We start from the raw sequence: 8,097 nt of genomic DNA, 5'->3' as shown, positions 1-8,097 counted from the left end.
TTCTTTTACTATCCCGAGTTCCCCCTGCCAGAACACTCGACGTGTCGGACAAGACCTCCATACCTGAGTTCTCCCTGCCAGGACGCTCAAAGTGTCGGACAAGACCACCATATATGAGACATGGTACCCTCCTCCAATGCCAGCAAAGACTAGACATCCCCGGGAACCACCTCTGCAGAACCGCAGGAACCCGATACCATCCAGAGACAATCTTGAAACTCGTCTCCTGAGGTTTTGTCACCATTATAGATTTGTGGAACAAGGAAAAACACATCCCATTGTTATTGCGTGAAAGTGAGGTGGACTTCGAGTTCCCAGGCTCCGCAGAAGAGGGGGGCATCCTCCATCTATCTACAGTTAATAAACCATAGAGGACTGATATAGAATGCGCCGGCCTAGAGGAGGCAGTGCATAGTTCTTCAAACCCTGAAAGAAGGCTAGCAGCTATAATTTTGACTACTATGTAAAAACCCCGAAAAATGACATTGCCTTGTTAATCCCTTCATGACATTTGACATAAGTTTATGTCATGGTCGGTAAGGGGAACCTGGAAAAAGATTTCAAGCTGTTCCATGGTGAGCTTGTGGGCTCAGGAGTAGTGATGGGCAGACTTGGACTGTAAAGGCTAGATCTGTGCGGGTTCAAAAGTACCTCAACCCTGGGCCTGGATTTCTCAGGGAACTCTGGGTAACAATCCAGGTCTGGAAACTGGGGTAATTAAAAAAAAAAAAAGGGGAAAGCAGGCTCACTAAACATTATTTTAAAATCTGCAGCATTTTTCACCCATAGAAATCAAAGAGTAAGTGCAAAAACACAGAAAAACCTGTTTTGGTGGCTAAAACGTTACTGTTCTAGGATCTGTTCGGATGGTACTGCTTGGTCTTTCAGATCCTGGCTGTAATGGCAAAAAATGGCGGCTGAACACACCCACGGCTGTGAATTGGGCAGCCCACATAGGCGTTACCATTTCAGTTGTAATAAAACTAAAGGGGTCGGAATCCAACTACTATTGCCTATGTCCATGAGGTGCTGTAAATTGAGCCTGCACTGTCGTGCTAAAACTTGGAATGTAAAATGGCAGCCTCCATTGCCAGCTTTCCAGCATTATAAAAACTGAAACACATCTTTATTTAAAGCAAGATAACATTATAACTGCATGTTATCTTACAAGTAATCATTGTTTGGATTATAAAAATCCACAACACCTTCCCTTAATGGTTTCACTGGGGATCGAATTCTTATATTGACAATATGTCAGGGAATATACAGAATTATTAACAAGAAAAATATTCCCCAGTACAAAATTTTATTAATTTCAATCATAAAATGTGACAATCACAACATTAATAAAGGTGATCTCTAAGATCAATATTCATGGATATTTTCCCCATCCGCCCCTTATTTGTCAGGAGCAAATTGTCCGAATCTCAGCCGGACCCTCTATATGGTATCACACAAGGGCAATTTGATACAGACAATGTAGGCACACAAAACTTATTTAAGCCAATACTCAGCAATGTTCCATTATTTGCTCAGACTCATCAAGCCATTCCACTCCTGTGGATAAGGTAGATTTTTGCTTGTTGGCATTAGTATAGCAATTCTTGGTGTGCTCATCTGCTCCGTTAGTTAATGGCCCTTGTTGTGATATTGCCTCTTCGCCTCGACGCGTTTCCCCATATAATGGTTCCTCAGGAGGCTATAGATGTAAATACAATCCATCAGAGATCCCTACCAATAGATTATACAGCAACATAAACAAATAAATACAAGGTAAATACTTGCCCATAATGAAGATGATAAGTGATTTAAAGTACGAGATGCATTTCCATGGAAAGCCCGTCATAGATACTCCTGCCTCAGGTACAGACAATGCTGCCAGATTTCCACCCTCCAGCAGGCAAAGAGGCTCCATGGAAATGCATGTCCCAGTCAAGTTTATATACCCATGTCCCCCACACCTTCATCACATTAGCAATTAAGCAGTGAGGCGTGCCGATAGCAAATCCTCACTGCACATGTGCAGTATGCCTAGTAACGGAGGCATCATGGAAACCCATGTGTTAATGTTTATAGATTCATACGCATGCGTGGGCCGCCCACGGCGCCCATCCTGGATCAAGAGACGGAGCTATGCGCACCTGGAACAATCCTGCGCATGCGCGCCCATCAGCCAATATGTAGGCAGTGCGTACGCGCGAGCCAGGCGCGCCGCTCCGTCAGATCCACCAGTAGCTACGCAGGCGCTCAGGAAATTCCTGAGGGCGATCACAAAATAAGTCCATGCGCATGCGTGGCCCAGCTGCGACACCCATTAGGTTAACTAAGGATTTGTACCAAGCCAAGATCCACGCATGCGCATAGTGATGCAGGGTAAATACCCCAATTACGGAGATCATTCAGGCATCCAATGACCGCACATGTATTACGCTTTTTCGGGGGCAATTGAACACATAGATATATGGGCAAATATGTACTCTGCAGTACAACAAAATCAATACAATAGCACACAATAATGCACATAATTAAAAAACACAGCAAGTACATAAGGCCCAATACAACATATAGCATATTTAGTTATTACAATCAAAGGGCAATGCATTTAAACAATTATATAGATTTAGTCTGTCAATACAGACAATCCCCTTTAACAGGGACTTTTTCGCTAGTTGAGTATGTACAGCAGGGTCAAATAATCAATTTTACGGGTCATCAAAACTATGTTGGAAGAAAGCATGATGATCCGTAAAATTACTTGACCCTGCTGTACATACTCAACTAGCGAAAATGTCCCTGTTAAAGGGGATTGTCTGTATTGACAGACTAAATCTATATAATTGTTTAAATGCATTGCCCTTTGATTGTAATAACTAAATATGCTATATGTTGTATTGGGCCTTATGTACTTGCTGTGTTTTTTAATTATGTGCATTATTGTGTGCTATTGTATTGATTTTGTTGTACTGCAGAGTACATATTTGCCCATATATCTATGTGTTCAATTGCCCCCGAAAAAGCGTAATACATGTGCGGTCATTGGATGCCTAAATGATCTCCGTAATTGGGATATTTACCCTGCATCACTATGCGCATGTGTGGATCTTGGCTTGGTACAAATCCTTAGTTAACCTAATGGGTGTCGCAGCTGGGCCACGCATGCGCATGGACTTATTTTGTGATCGCCCTCAGGAATTTTCTGAGCGCCTGCGTAGCTACTGGTGGATCTGACGGAGCGGCGCGCCTGGCTCGCGCGTGCGCACTGCCTACATATTGGCTGATGGGCGCGCATGCGCAGGATTGTTCCAGGTGCGCATAGCTCCGTCTCTTGATCCAGGACGGGCGCCGTGGGCGGCCCACGCATGCGTATGAATCTATAAACATTAACACATGGGTTTCCATGATGCCTCCGTTACTAGGCATACTGCACATGTGTAGTGAGGATTTGCTATCGGCACGCCTCACTGCTTAATTGCTAATGTGATGAAGGTGTGGGGGACATGGGTATATAAACTTGACTGGGACATGCATTTCCATGGAGCCTTTTTGCCTGCTGGAGGGTGGAAATCTGGCAGCATTGTCTGTACCTGAGGCAGGAGTATCTATGACGGGCTTTCCATGGAAATGCATCTCGTACTTTAAATCACTTATCATCTTCATTATGGGCAAGTATTTACCTTGTATTTATTTGTTTATGTTGCTGTATAATCTATTGGTAGGGATCTCTGATGGATTGTATTTACATCTATAGCCTCCTGAGGAACCATTATATGGGGAAACGCGTCGAGGCGAAGAGGCAATATCACAACAAGGGCCATTAACTAACGGAGCAGATGAGCACACCAAGAATTGCTATACTAATGCCAACAAGCAAAAATCTACCTTATCCACAGGAGTGGAATGGCTTGATGAGTCTGAGCAAATAATGGAACATTGCTGAGTATTGGCTTAAATAAGTTTTGTGTGCCTACATTGTCTGTATCAAAGTGCCCTTGTGTGATACCATATAGAGGGTCCGGCTGAGATTCGGACAATTTGCTCCTGACAAATAAGGGGCGGATGGGGAAAATATCCATGAATATTGATCTTAGAGATCACCTTTATTAATGTTGTGATTGTCACATTTTATGATTGAAATTAATAAAATTTTGTACTTGGGAATATTTTTCTTGTTAATAATTCTGTATATTCCCTGACATATGGTCAATATAAGAATACTGTAATAAGCTACTTGAGTATGGCAGGTTTCTTGACAGGGCCTATTGATACAGCACTATGGTTGGTGGATGCTAACCGGGTCTTTTCAACTAATGATTTGTCTTCTGGGGGGTCTATACCATCTTTGAGGGATTCTTTTAAAGAATTATTGTTTAACTATAAAAGTAATATACGCTCCTGGTGGGAGATAAAGGGGTTAGAGAATTATTTAAAACATCAGATTGTCCCTAGCTGACTGAGGATAAATATACATCTTTCACCTAGAACTTCCTCAGATCATTTACTAACTCTCTGGAAAAAAGAATCCATTACATCTTCTCTAAGGTTTATGACCCTCCTTTTAGAAGAGGAACAAAGACTATTTGCAGAAACGACCAAGGTCCTCAATAGTAATATTGATAGCATTTTGCATCTGAAGGCTGACCCAGATTTTGCTAGGCGAGAGGGTATACTGCAGACCTCTGTTGAAAGGTATCAAAATACCCTGAAAGAACGAAAACATCAGCAATTTGTTAGGGACTTGGCTGAGTTTAAAGAAAATAAGGCTTATCCAGGCCCTAATACGATTTTACCCCAATCCGAAATATCATCCTCTGATATTGATACATCGGATTCGGAAAGATCTAAAACTAGTAATCCTACAGAACTAGGAACCTTTTTACCACACATATGGCAGGGTCCAAAAAAACACAAAAAAGCGAGACGTACCCTTAGCCCAACAGAGATCCTCCTTTTCCTCAGCGGGTACCTCTGGATCTGTTTTTGGAGCAAAGGAATAAGGGGAACTATTACCTGCGAACACGGGCACCTCGGGGCAGGGGCAGATATTAAATCTCTCTGAACGTACACTTTCTAGAGACGAATATTCTGTCCTATCCAAGGGTCTGGGCTTTGTGCCGTCAAATTCTTTTGATTGCTTTAGATGGGTGAAAGATCTTGAGCTGTTTGGACGTAAACTTAAATGGAAGCTTTTCTTTAAACATCATAATCGTGAACAATGTAGGTCCTTGGGGGTATCGGAGGAGGATTATGAATGCTTCAGCACCTTGACTGACTTACTTGAGGAAAACATAAGAAATCGAGGTGATGGACCATTCATGAATCTGAAAAGATCTAGTAAGAGATCTCCCCCTTGTTCTAATTGCACGAGTGTGGATATCTTTTTGAAACTGGTTGAGGATGATCTAGCAAAAATTCTGCACTCAGGCCCCTCCCATTTATCCAATCTTACGGATAGGGAGAGGAGGGCCTTAAGTGGTTTAAGGAGTGATGACAGTTTAATCTTTAAAGCATCTGATAAGGTGGGTAACCTGGTGGTTTTAAGCCACCCAATGTATCTGAAGATGTGTAAAGACATCTTGAAGGATCGAGAAACATATGGTCCCCTGCCAAGTGACCCGACAAAAAGCTATGTAGATGTCCTTATCTCCATTTTGGATAAAGCAAAATCTGATAGGCTTATTTCACAAAGCGAATATGATTTTCTCACTCCCCACTCACCTATGGTACCTGTATTCTATGCTCTTCCAAAGGTCCACAAGGGTCTCCACCCACTTAAGGGGAGACCCATTGTGGCAGGCATCGACTCTTTGTCACAAAATGTGGGGATTTACACAGATAAGGTACTGCGTCCTTTCGTAACTTCCCTACCCTCTTATGTCCGGGACACACCCCATCTTCTCCAATTATTGGAGGACTTGAGTGTGGGTCCCAACACTATCTTGGCCTCTATTGATGTAGAGGCCCTGTATAGTTCTATTCCTCATCATTTGGGCATCAGGGCGGTTAATTACTTTCTTAGATCAAGAGCAGTGGAGTGTAGCAGACATAATGCTTTGGTGGAAGAACTATTATCATTTACACTTACCCACAATTATTTTCTTTTTAACACGAAGTACTTCTACCAGCTTAGGGGTACGGCAATGGGGAGCCCGTGTGCCCCCAGTTATGCTAACTTATTCCTAGGCTGGTGGGAGGAAACGGTGGTTTTTGGGGGAGAGGATGAGGATTCTCATCAATGTATCGGACTTTGGGTCCGATACATTGATGACATCCTCATCCTCTGGACTGGTTCCGTTTCTGCTTTTCATTTATTTGTTGGTTCATTAAATAGGAATGATCTTGGCCTACGGTTCACCTTTGTGATCCCCATTCTATCAATTTTTTGGATTTAACCATTTTTAAGGATAATCAGGGCAAATTACATACCATGACCTATCGGAAACCCACAGCCACTAATTCCCTCCTGAGGTGGGATAGTCACCATCCTTACCCACTCAGGAGGGGTATTCCCAAAGGACAGTTCCTGCGGGTACACAGGAACTGTTCTAGGGAAAGTTACTTTAGGGCTCAGTCTACTGACCTTTTCAGTAGATTTATTGATCGGGGTTATCCTAGACAGATTTTGAATCAATCCTTGGGCTTGGTTAAAAGTCTGAATAGGCATTCCCGCATGACCTCAAAACCAATACAGACAGGTCCTGAATTGGTACGTATGATTGGTACCTATGACATACAGTCGGAACGTGTCTATGGTATCATCAAAAAGTATTGGAGTATTCTCAAAGCAGACCCTGATCTGACTGAATTCATTTCAGATAATCCGGGAATTACCTATAGACGTGGACGTACTATAGGTGATAACCTAGTCCATAGCATGTACCAAGGTCCACGTCCGGAGGGTACGTGGCTTGATAGACGCATTTGCGGTTTTTTTAGATGTGGTAGCTGTAGCATTTGTAAATCTGTTGATCAGTGTAAATTCTTCTATAGCTCGGCGAACGGCAAAAAGTTCTTTTTAAGAGACTTTGGGAATTGCAATACGTCAGGAGTCATCTATAGGGCCACTTGTTCATGCCCTTTAGACTATGTGGGGAAAACCTTTCGGGAGATTAAAAAACGAATAGGAGAACATCTATCAGATATCCGCAATGGGAGGGATACTCCCATTGCGAGACACATGAATATAGTCCATGGGGGAAATGTGAGTCAGATCAAATTTGCAATGATGGAACTTGTTAAACCTAATATTAGAGGGGGCAATTTTGATAGGTTACTCTTACAAAAAGAGGCAGCTTGGACCTATTAGATGGGGTCAATGACCCCAAAAGGTCTAAATGAACAAATGATATTTTCATGCTTTCTTCCAACATAGTTTTTGATGACCCGTAAAATTGATTATTTGACCCTGCTGTACATACTCAACTAGCGAAAAAGTCCCTGTTAAAGGGGATTGTCTGTATTGACAGACTAAATCTATATAATTGTTTAAATGCATTGCCCTTTGATTGTAATAACTAAATATGCTATATGTTGTATTGGGCCTTATGTACTTGCTGTGTTTTTTAATTATGTGCATTATTGTGTGCTATTGTATTGATTTTGTTGTACTGCAGAGTACATATTTGCCCATATATCTATGTGTTCAGTTGCCCCCGAAAAAGCGTAATACATGTGCGGTCATTGGATGCCTGAATGATCTCCGTAATTGGGGTATTTACCCTGCATCACTATGCGCATGCGTGGATCTTGGCTTGGTACAAATCCTTAGTTAACCTAATGGGTGTCGCAGCTGGGCCACGCATGCGCATGGACTTATTTTGTGATCGCCCTCAGGAATTTCCTGAGCGCCTGCGTAGCTACTGGTGGATCTGACGGAGCGGCGCGCCTGGCTCGCGCGTGCGCACTGCCTACATATTGGCTGATGGGCGCGCATGCGCAGGATTGTTCCAGGTGCGCATAGCTCCGTCTCTTGATCCAGGATGGGCACCGTGGGCGGCCCACGCATGCGTATGAATCTATAAACATTAACACATGGGTTTCCATGATGCCTCCGTTACTAGGCATACTGCACATGTGCAGTGAGGATTTGCTATCGGCACG

This window comes from Anomaloglossus baeobatrachus, chromosome 10, assembly GCF_048569485.1.
Source record: "Anomaloglossus baeobatrachus isolate aAnoBae1 chromosome 10, aAnoBae1.hap1, whole genome shotgun sequence".
NCBI lineage: Eukaryota > Metazoa > Chordata > Amphibia > Anura > Aromobatidae > Anomaloglossus > Anomaloglossus baeobatrachus.
This window is presented reverse-complemented; position numbering follows the sequence as displayed.